Below are 11,423 nucleotides of genomic sequence, written 5' to 3'. Positions count from 1 at the left end.
ATACGGAGCCAGTTAGCAACTGACAGAGATTAAGGACGACATTGGCAGTTCTTCTACTACCATGGACAGGGAAAAGTCGAGCAGCAAAGAAACTGGAAAACAAAAGAACACAGACACACTGCTCACGGTGAGAAGGGATGGGGATGTTTTGGTATATTAGAATACCTGGTAAAGAAAGTATTGTCAGAGAGACAAACACAGATGTACACTTATAGTGAATATGTGTGAGTGAGTATGACACAAGATTCTGTCTATGTTGTTGCTTTGCAAACAGGAACCCGCAAAGTTGCCGGTTCCAGATCTGCTGTTGGGGCTGAGCACTAAGGAGCTGAAGAGATTTCAGTGGCACCTGACTACTGGATGGATAACACGCTCTCTTCCCATACCAGAGAGCCAGCTGGAGAATGCTGACAGGCAGGACACAGTGGACAAGATGGTTCACTGCTATGGTCGTAGGAGAACTGTAATGATCATGCATAAGATCCTGGAGAGAATGGAGCTGATCTATCTTTCTAGGAAGATAGTGAGTGATTACAGGAGAGTTAAGTAGTATATCATAGGCTTACCGTTACACATGAACAAACACTGCCTGGTGACTATTTCTTATATTAGGTGAAAATATAAATGAAGGTACAATAACTAAGAGCAACTTCCTCTTGTGGAACTCATACCAGAACCTCTCTGTAAAGTATGAGGTTGGTTGATGATTGTAGATGAATAAAACAAATTAATGAAAATGTTTTCTCTCAAATGAAAATGTAGATTAAGTCATAATAACTGGAAGACCATGTTGAAAAACATGATGTACAGTAGATTGAGAATAGTACAGTACATCTGTAAGAGTCTCTAGGCACAGAGGGAGGTCGACACAGAGAAACGGTTCAATAAAGGCGTTTTATTTTCTGCACCAAGTTCAGCCACGCCCCTGGCGTGCTGAACAGAGTCTTTTCTCCCGACTACTACTGAAGTTGATACGTCCCGGCAGCGCACGGCTGGTTTCGCCCGTCACGCCCGGCTGTGAGCTCCCCCCTTTTCGGGTTCTGCCCGCTCCACTCCTCCTGCTGGGATCGGCTTGCGGGTGCTGCACAGTCTCTCTCTCTCTTTCTCTCTCGCTCGCTCTCTCGACCGGTTTTCACCGCCTCCTTCGCTCTCCCGAGGGTACAGACACACACAGGTTAAATAGACCAGTGGGATAACGAGTCTGATCACTGACACCTGTCCGCAATCAGCTCATCATCCCCTCCCCAACGACAGTCTGGCTCCCTCTGCAGGCCAGAACGCGCCATGCTCCCCACAACATCAATACCACAAATGACATGAGAAATATTTAACATGTATGACACGTCTCTGTCTCACTGTACCAGGTCTGCTGCTGGACACTCTGGAGGAGCTGGACACAGAAGAGCTGAAGATATTTCAGTCTCATCTGACTAGTGGGCTGCTGCTTGGCTTTGCTCCCATCCCAGAGACCCAGCTGGACAACGCTGACAGGCTAGACACAGTGGATAAAATGGTGGAGAGATATGACCCTGAGATGGCTGTAAAGATCACACAGGTGATCCTGAGGAACATGAACCGGAATGACCTAGTCAAGACATTAGAGAGTGGTCACAGAGGAGGTAACACAGCAAGATTCTGTACATAAATATGTTTATTACATGTAATGGTCGTTAGAATGTTGAGTGTATCAGAAGTTTACCATCACATAAAGATCACCCCTGTTTGCTGGTACTGACTGTCTTTCAACTCTAAATGTAAATGAAGCTATGAAAACAGAGAGAAGCTTCCTCTTAGCGAACTCATATCAGAGCTGCCTTGAATAACATGATTTAGATTGACAATGATGCATAAATAACACAACTTACAAGTTAAATGTGTATCATGTATGACACATCTCTGTCTCACTGTACCAGGTCTGCTGCTGGACACTCTGGTGGAACTGAACACTGAGGACATGAACATATTTCAGTCTCACCTGTCTACTGAGATGCTCCCTGGCTTTGCTCCCATCCTAAAGAGTCAGCTGGACTACGCTGACTGGCAGGACACAGTAGATAAGATGGTGGAGAGATACGACCCTGAGATAGCTGTGAAGATCACACTGGAGATCCTGAGGAAGATGAAACGGATTGATCTCGCTGGGAAATTAAGGAGTAGAGGTAACAGATACATCTGTTCTTTACGAGTGCAGTTCCTTGTTAGGTTGGAGTGTATTATAGTATAATATGCTTTCCTTCACATGAAGAGAACCCCTGCTCGCTGATGCTGACTTTCTCTCAGCTGAAAACGTAGATTAAGTCATAATAACTGGAAGACCAGGTTCCTTGGGTATCATTAATTCCAGGACTGTGTTGAAAAACATGATGAACAGTAGACTGAGAATAGTACAGTACATCAATACCACAAATGACATGAGAAATGTTTAACATGTAAGACACGTCTCTGTCTCACTGTACCAGGTCTGCTGCTGGACACTCTGGAGGAGCTGGACACAAAGAAGCTGGAGACATTTCACATCCACCTGACTAATTACAGCCTAACAGGCTTTCCTCGCTTCTTCATGAGGGAGCTGGAGAATGCTGACAGACAGGTCACAGTGGAGAAGATGGTGGACGTCTATGGTCATAGGAGAACTGTGACGATCACCTATAACATCCTGAGGGAGATGCATCTGTTGGATCTCGCTAAGAAGTTAGACAGTGATTACAGAAGAGGTAACACAGCAAGACAGATACATCTGATTATTACAAGACGTTGAGTGTATCATAGGCTTTCCTTCACACATAAACTACCACTGCTTGGTGACTGTTTCTAGGCTGAATGTATCAATGTAAATGAAGGCACAATAACAAACAGCAACTTTGTCTTGCAGGACAGCTTTGTCAAACATGGAGTTGGTTGATGATTGTAGATTAATAAGTCAATTAAATTCAAATATTTAACATGTCTGACACGTCTCTGTCTCCCTGTACCAGGTCTGCTGCTGGCCACTCTGGAGGAGCTGAATACAGACGAGCTGAAGATATTTCAGTCTCATCTGACTAGTGGGCTGCTGCTTGGCTTTGCTCCCATCCCAGAGACCCAGCTGGACAACGCTGACAGGCTAGACACAGTGGATAAAATGGTGGAGAGCTATGACCCTGAGATGGCTGTGAAGATCACACTGGTGATCCTGAGGAACATGAACCGGAATGACCTAGTCAAGACATTAGAGAGTGGTCACAGAGGAGGTAACACAGCAAGATTCTGTACATAAATATGTTTATTACATGTAATGGTCGTTAGAATGCTGAGTGTATCAGAAGTTTACCATCACATAAAGATCACCCCTGTTTGCTGGTGCTGACTATCATTCAACTGTAAATGTTAATGAAGCTATGAAAACAGAGAGAAGCTTCCTCTTAGTGAACTCATAGCAGAGCTGCCTTGAATAACATGATTTAGATTGACAATGATGCATAAATAACACAAATGACAAGTTAAATGTTTATCATGTATGACACATCTCTGTCTCACTGTACCAGGTCTGCTGCTGGCCACTCTGGTGGAACTGAACACTGAGGACATGAACATATTTCAGTCTCACCTGTCTACTGAGATGCTCCCTGGCTTTGCTCCCATCCTAAAGAGCCAGCTGGACAACGCTGACTGGCAGGACACAGTAGATAAGATGATGGAGAGATACGACCCTGAGATAGCTGTGAAGATCACACTGGAGATCCTGAGGAAGATGAAACGGATTGATCTCGCTGGGAAATTAAGGAGTAGAGGTAACAGATACATCTGTTCCTTAAGAGTGCAGTTCCTTGTTAGGTTGGAGTGTATTGTAGTATAATATGCTTTCCTTCACATGAAGAGAACCCCTGCTCGCTGATGCTGACTTTCTCTCAGCTGAAAACGTAGATTAAGTCATAATAACTGGAAGACCAGGTTCCTTGGGTATCATTAATTCCAGGACTGTGTTGAAAAACATGATGAACAGTAGACTGAGAATAGTACAGTACATCAATACCACAAATGACATGAGAAATGTTTAACATGTAAGACACGTCTCTGTCTCACTGTACCAGGTCTGCTGCTGGACACTCTGGAGGAGCTGGATACAGACGAGCTGAAGATATTTCAGTCTCATCTGACTAGTGGGCTGCTGCTTGGCTTTGCTCCCATCCCAGAGACCCAGCTGGACAACGCTGACAGGCTAGACACAGTGGATAAAATGGTGGAGAGATACGACCCTGAGATGGCTGTGAAGATCACACTGGTGATCCTGAGGATCATGAACCGGAATGACCTAGTCAAGACATTAGAGAGTGATCACAGAGGAGGTAACACAGCAAGATTCTGTACATATTCTGTACATGTTTATTACATGTAATGGTCGTTAGAACGTTGAGTGTATCAGAAGTTTACCATCACATAAAGATCACCCCTGTTTGCTGGTGCTGACTATCATTCAACTCTAAATGTTAATGAAGCTATGAAAACAGAGACAAACATACTTTAGCGATCTCATATCAGAGTTGCCTTGAATAACATGATGTAGACTGACAATGATGCATAATGCACAATGATGATTGGAGAACATGGTGCACCACTGCGGTCATAAGAGAACAGTGAGGAAAGTGAGATTAAACTGTTTGATCTCGCTAAGAAGGTAGAGAGTGATTACAGAAGAGGTAACGCAACAAGACAGATACATGTGATTATTACAAAACCGTGAGTGTATCATAGGCTTTCCTTCACACATAAACTATCACTTCTCGCTGATGCTGACTTTCTCTCAGCTGAAAATTTAGATTAAGTCATAATAGAAGAGAAGAGAATTCAATCTCACCTGTCGACTTATCGGCTACGTGGCTATCCTCCCATCCCAGAGATCTGACATGCTAGACACAGTTGATAAGATGGAGGAGAGCTACTATGTCCCTGAGATAGCTGTGAAGGCCACACTGGTGACCCTGAGGAACATGAACCAGAACCAGTGGTGACAGAAGAGGTGACACAGCAAGATAGATAAATATGTTCAATATAAGTAATAGTCGTTAGAACGTTGAGTCTATCAGAAGTGCAGACTATCTTTCAGCTGAAAATGTTAATGAAGCTATAAAAACAGAGAGAAACTTCCTCTAGAGAGGGATTTACAGAACCTTCCTCTTGCAGAACTGACTGGTAGCATTTCTGGTGCCTTGTACCAGTGTAACAGATATTGAGCAGCAAAGCCACTGGAAAACTATTGGTGATACTGACTGTTTCTGTTTCCCTCTCATCTTCTCTCCTATGATAGGAGATTCATATTCGTCGAGCAGCAAAGCCACTGTAATCCAAAAGATCACAGATAAACTTGTAATGGTGAGGAAGAAAGAGAATGTTTGGGCTCTGAGCATGCAACTACACATAAGGAAAGGTTGTCACAAAATTAAGATTCTACCTGTGCTGTCGTTTTGCATCTAGATGGAGGTTCCAGATCCGCTGGTAGGAGAAGCTTTCATCTCCCCAAAACAAACAGTGTCCAGCAGTTTGCCCTCATCTAGCAGCAGTTTACCATCTGACGACGTAGAGATGGAAGAGTTACAGAGCCTCACACCTCTGACGACCAACCCTACCCTGGTAATTTGCTGTGTAACTACAGTAGTCTTGCTCAAGTGTGTGTGTGTGTGTGTGTGTGTGTGTGTGTGTGTGTGTGTGTGTGTGTTTGTGTGTGTGTGTGTGTGTGTGTGTGCGTGTGTGTGTGTGTGGAGGGATCATTAACAAAAAAACATTTGGTTGCATTTTGTCTCATTCTTTAGAGCTCTTGCAAGGAATTTACACCTACTACCAATGATCAGAGCCAGGACACATGCAGGTAAATTGGTCTTTCTTCATGTATAATTATTTGTATTCAGTATCATTATACAATATAACAGGTTTGTGGGCGCACAGAAAAGAGCCTTATTTTGAGCCAGGAAAAACCCAAGCTAGTTAGCCTCAAAAGCTGGATGGCCAGGTTATACGTTGCTAAAAAGTACCTAAAAGAGCCTGCAAAGTTCTGGAAACATAGGACAGAGAAAATGAATATTATATATTATTATTATTATAATATTATCAGGTATCAAACTGATTGCACATGTAAAGTTTAGAGAAAAAAGGAACTGCCCGAGACCCACAGCATACCAGCTCATCTGTGAAACATGGTGGATGTGGTGGTATGGTTTGGGCAGGCCTGTCAGAGCATCACCAGTGAAGATACCCAGTGTCTGGTCGGGTCATTGTGCTTAAAGGGGCAAACTGGGGTTCAAACGACAACCAAGTGGTCTCTCCGCCACTGTTTAGTAAACAGCTACGGGATGGGGCTGGAGGAATCTAACGTAAATTACTGTAATGGACGGAGCTATGGTTAAATTATAGTTTTAACCATGTTTTAAAGATACACAGTGTTCTAGTTTTTTATAGTTACATTGTTTATGAACAAGTAAAACGTGTTTTAAAACAAGCTTGTATTTTGGGTGCTGATGGGGTAAGACAGTTGAACTAAGCTGATTTTAAAGTTACATTCTTCAAGAATCACTGGCTGTATATCATTCATTTAAAAGTCCAACAAACAAAACATTAGTCTGTCCCAATACTTTTGGTGCCATGAAATAGGGGGACTATATAAACATATTTTTGTAATTTCTAAATGGTGAAACTAATATGTACACAAATACCCGACATTACAAATAAAAGCTGAGAATCTATACATAACCTCTTAATCTATACATAACCTCTTAATCTATACATAACCTCTTAATAATTGTTTGATTTACAATCCAAACTTCTAAATCCAAAACAGTATTGAGCCAAAATAAGAAACAATTCTTCACTGTCCCAATACTTACAGTTGGCACTGTATGCTGATATCTGTTCTGCTCTGCTCAACAAGTGTTACAGGAAGTGTTGGAACGCTCTTTTTCAAAACTCTAATTCTACTGAGAGGGCAACATTGTTAATGACTCAGGACATTCAATTCAAGGGCTTTCGTCATTTAAATATGTGACACAGTCTGATCATTACCAACTTTGGTCCGCATGTCGGGATCCGATGTAATGATCTGACTCTTCTTCCGAAAAATGTGAATACATTTCCGCGCTGTTGAAAATCAATGACACATCGCTAGTCAACTAACACAGCTTGTTTTGTGAGCCTGCTAACAATGTAAAGTAGTGTTCTAGTTAACTAGGTAGCAGTGGGGATTACTCACCCAATCCATTACGTTGCAGTATTTTGGCTTGACTAGAGAGTTTGTGTTGTGATTCGTATTTTCTTTCTTTTCTTGCCGACATGTGGACCAAATGATCAGACTGGGTCACTAGTGGCGCTTTTCCACTACCGACCCGAACCAGGCCGCATTTGTATCCGAGCCGTGCCGTGCCGTACTTTCAGAAACGCTTCTCCATTATACTGAGCGACCCGGGACTGTAGTTACGTGTCATAAGATTCCCCCCCCCCCCCCCCCGCTATACAGATCAGAGGGGGGAAATGCGATAAGAATTATGTCAAAATGCAGCACTATCGTGCACAGATCAGCCTTACAACATGTAACGTTAAGTGCCTGTTACTTGCCGCTTTCAGTTCTAGTAGACCAGTTTAGATCTCGCAACCAGGGAAATGCCGACATGATTCTTTTTTTATTTCTCCTGACACGTTGAGCACTGTGCTTTTTTTTGTTGGTGAACTACCGTAATAAGCCTAAAAAAGTTCAACTGTTCAAAAAGTGCAACTTCTCTGCTTTCAGAAACTGTTTGAATCTTTTAGATTGGGCATATAGTTCATGAATTACGGTAGTTTTAAGGAACGCTGTAAAATCCTGTCTGCACCGACTGCTCCCAGCTCCGGTTTCGGAGCAAGACGCGAATCTATCGGCATTAGTCAAATACATGCTCACATCCAGTCATCAGCTCACTGCTCTCCATCAAAAAGGGCACATCCATCAATAATATTACATAATAACAACTGCTCTGATTAGATTGCTTAGATTGTTTAATACATCAACGGGGGGTGGAAAGCGAGATGAACTCTGAGCGAGTATCATGCTTCCTCCAAGACACGAATCTACCGGCATTTGACTGCCGCTGGACTGAGGAACAGCATAGGCACAGCACATCGCCATAATAGCGATTTTTTTGTTATGCTTGTTGTAAATAAAAGTTCTATGATGCATTGAAATGACATTAAACTAAGATAATACGATGGTCAGCATAATTTTTCGAATCTTTATTAATAAGCTATTACAGAAACAGTAAGTGACATTTTCCTAGAGCGAAATCTGTTGTGGTATTTAAAGATGGCGGTCAGAGAAGAAATCTATGAACATGGGATGACGATTTCCATTGACCAATCAACGGTGTGCAGCGTCACACGTCACACGCAGCCTGGCAAAAAAGTACCTTTCCCCAACTTTCCCTACCCATCCCGAACAAGAACTATTTTACCGTGCCGTGCTGACACGGGCCGCTCAATGGAAAAGCGCCAAAGAACAGGGCTGACCCGGGTCGACCCGGGCCGGCCCTGTAGTGGAAAAGCACCATAGCAGACCAAATGATCAGACTGGGTCACTAGCAGACCAAATGATCAGACTGGGTCACTAGCAGACCAAATGATCAGACTGGGTCACTAGCAGACTTAATGATCAGACTGGGTCACTAGCAGACCAAATGATCAGACTGGGTCACTAGCAGACTTAATGATCAGACTGGGTCACTAGCAGACTTAATGATCAGACTGGGTCACTAGCAGACCAAATGATCAGACTGGGTCACTAGCAGACTTAATGATCAGACTGGGTCACTAGCAGACCAAATGATCAGACTGGGTCACTAGCAGATCAAATGATCAGACTGGGTCACTAGCAGACTTAATGATCAGACTGGGTCACTAGCAGACCAAATGATCAGACTGGGTCACTAGCAGACTTAATGATCAGACTGGGTCACTAGCAGACTTAATGATCAGACTGGGTCACTAGCAGACCAAATGATCAGACTGGGTCACTAGCAGACTTAATGATCAGACTGGGTCACTAGCAGACCAAATGATCAGACTGGGTCACTAGCAGACCAAATGATCAGACTGGGTCACTAGCAGACTTAATGATCAGACTGGGTCACTAGCAGACCAAATGATCAGACTGGGTCACTAGCAGACTTAATGATCAGACTGGGTCACTAGCAGACTTAATGATCAGACTGGGTCACTAGCAGACCAAATGATCAGACTGGGTCACTAGCAGACTTAATGATCAGACTGGGTCACTAGCAGACCAAATGATCAGACTGGGTCACTAGCAGACTTAATGATCAGACTGGGTCACTAGCAGACCAAATGATCAGACTGGGTCACTGTGTTCAACAGGTTCCAGTTCCCCAGGCAGGTCTGGTCCTGTGCAGTAGAACAACTATTTGTATTGTTTCACTTTTGATTATGATTCTTTGACAGGATGGATGTGGAGAACTCAGCTAAGACAGCAGAGGAGAGAGGTGAGGGAACTCTCTGGAAGTTTTCTTTCTGCATGTCTACTATATCAACATAATGCATGTGTGTGTGTGTGTGTGTGTGTGTGTGTGTGTGTGTGTGTGTGTGTGTGTGTGTGTGTGTGTGTGTGTGTGTGTGGCGAGTATGCACTTATATGTGTATACAGTATGTATACTAGACAGACTATAATAGACAGACATGTTGTTTCCAAATGTATGATTATTTCTCTCCCTCCCTCCCTCCCTCCCAGAACCCATTCAACCTACTGTTCACCTTGCCTCAACCTCGCCTCAACACAGAGGACCATCCAGCCTCAGGCCACGCCCCCGTAGTTGGCCCCCTAGTGGCGATTCCAAGAACAGCACGGAAGATGTCAGAGTACATCTGTCTCACAACAACTTACCTGATGTCGTGTTAAGTTTCAAAGAATTTAACATGTTCAGCCTGAGCATGTTTATGCCTGACTCTCCCCCGGTAAGAGCTTCACCTGGAAGGATAGAGAGAATTTAGGAAGTAAAAAGAAAATGAAAACTATTTCATAATTTAAGTATGTGGTTCAATATCAATTGCTTTTACTTTTTAGACTTTTCACAAAAAATGTACTCCTGAAATCCTTGATGATGAGAGCAAGGGAAGATACTGGTAACTTGTTTTTTGTCATTATATTGTGTATTATACATATATTTCTGACTGTATGGGATTACTACAAGAGATTACTATGTCGAAATAGTTGAATTGGTGGATATCATTCGTCAACAGGTTCCAGTGCCCCCATGCAGGTCTGTTCCAGTGCAGTATAACAGGCCTGGTGTTTGGGATGAAGGGGGAGGGGGAGGTGCTCTATGAGACAGTCCCCTGGGACACGAGGCTCCTAGCCCAGAGTGGCAAGAGGCCTGCAGGACCCCTGTTCAACATAGACTGCCCTCAGAAGTCTGTCCGTCAACTACACCTCCCACACTGTGAAATCTACCCTGGTGAGAGAAGAATACACTGTGCTGTGTGCATGGAAAGAACATGTGGGCTATACATAATCAGGGAAACCGTCAATTATTTTGTCTTAATCACATAACAGAGACTTTAGTGAAAGACAGGAAGTAAGGAGGAGAGGGTATTGCAGCAGGGCATGGATCTGAACCCATGCCGACATGGGCATATGTGACACTGGCTGGTCAATTGAGCCGCAAGTCGGCAACCAATCAAAATGTTCTGATTTTTATTTTGAAACACGGAAATACATTTCAACGTTGTTGAAAATCACAACACAAACTCGCTAGTCAAGCCAAAATACTGCGACGCAATGGATTGAGTGAGTAATCGGGGAAGGGGCGCGTCGTCGGTGTGACGCAGAAGCATAAATCCGTTTATTATTTATTTTGTTTCATTGAAACAAAGATTGATTATTGTATGTATTAAATGTTTTGGAAGGTCCAAATTCAAATATTTCATGAGTCATTATTTGAATTTGCAATGGGAACGTATGTTAAGCCAGAGAGACTGGACAACAGGGTGACATTCACAGGTGTGCAGACTTGAGAAGGTGAGGTACAACATGCACTGGAGCCCGCGGCCACTGCCGCGGCCACACGACTAATCGCGACTAATCGAAAAAACAATCGACAGATTAGTCGACTACCAAAATAATCGTTAGTTGCAGCCCTAGTCTGAAGGTTGCCTGTTCGATACTTGATTTATTTATTTATTTTTATTTTTACATTTAACCGAAGCCTTCATGCAAATCGATTTACAATATATATATATATATCTGTCTAAGTGAATCACCGTGGCATTCTTAATCCAACATCCACCACAGAAGGGTTAGCTACACTTCTTTACTAATCCAAACGTTCCCCCCCCCCCCCCCCCCCCCCCCCCCATCACGTCTCAGTTTGGAAGAGGAAAAGAGGTTAGAAGACCACAGAACACCTAATTCGTCCAAG

This window comes from Nansenia antarctica (genome assembly GCF_963989245.1).
Source record: "Nansenia antarctica genome assembly, chromosome: 8".
Lineage (NCBI taxonomy): Eukaryota > Metazoa > Chordata > Actinopteri > Argentiniformes > Microstomatidae > Nansenia > Nansenia antarctica.
This window is presented reverse-complemented; position numbering follows the sequence as displayed.